This window comes from Lampetra planeri, chromosome 33, assembly GCF_965212315.1.
Source record: "Lampetra planeri chromosome 33, kcLamPlan1.2.h2, whole genome shotgun sequence".
Taxonomy (NCBI): domain Eukaryota; kingdom Metazoa; phylum Chordata; class Hyperoartia; order Petromyzontiformes; family Petromyzontidae; genus Lampetra; species Lampetra planeri.
The window spans coordinates 5,832,131-5,832,512 of record NC_136139.1 but is presented as its reverse complement, the minus strand read 5'-3'; positions in this window follow the sequence as shown (position 1 = coordinate 5,832,512).

Genomic DNA, 382 nt, shown 5'->3' with positions numbered 1-382 from the left:
CTCCCCAGTGGCGATGTTTACTACACACCGCACCAGGTACTCATTTGAGGCTGAGTCGACCTAGGGGAAGCCCAGGACCGGTTCAGAAAATCGCCACCTGATGTTAGCCGTGAGCGGGAATCGAACCCGGGTCGCCAGGTTCGTGGCGATGCGCGCGCGCGCGCGCTGCGCACTGGGAAGGCGCTCGTGACGGCGCAAAGCGAGGGTGTTGGCGCGGGTTGTGAGACACGGGACATTCCCATGCCGGTTGAGCAAGACGAGGTTTGGTGTTTGCGATGCTGGGTGTTCGTCGTGCTCTTAGCCAGACGCGTCAGACGCATGGGGGGAGAGAGGGGGGGGGCGGTCAGGACGGGGGTGGGTTCGTGGTAGGGTAGGAGGAGGA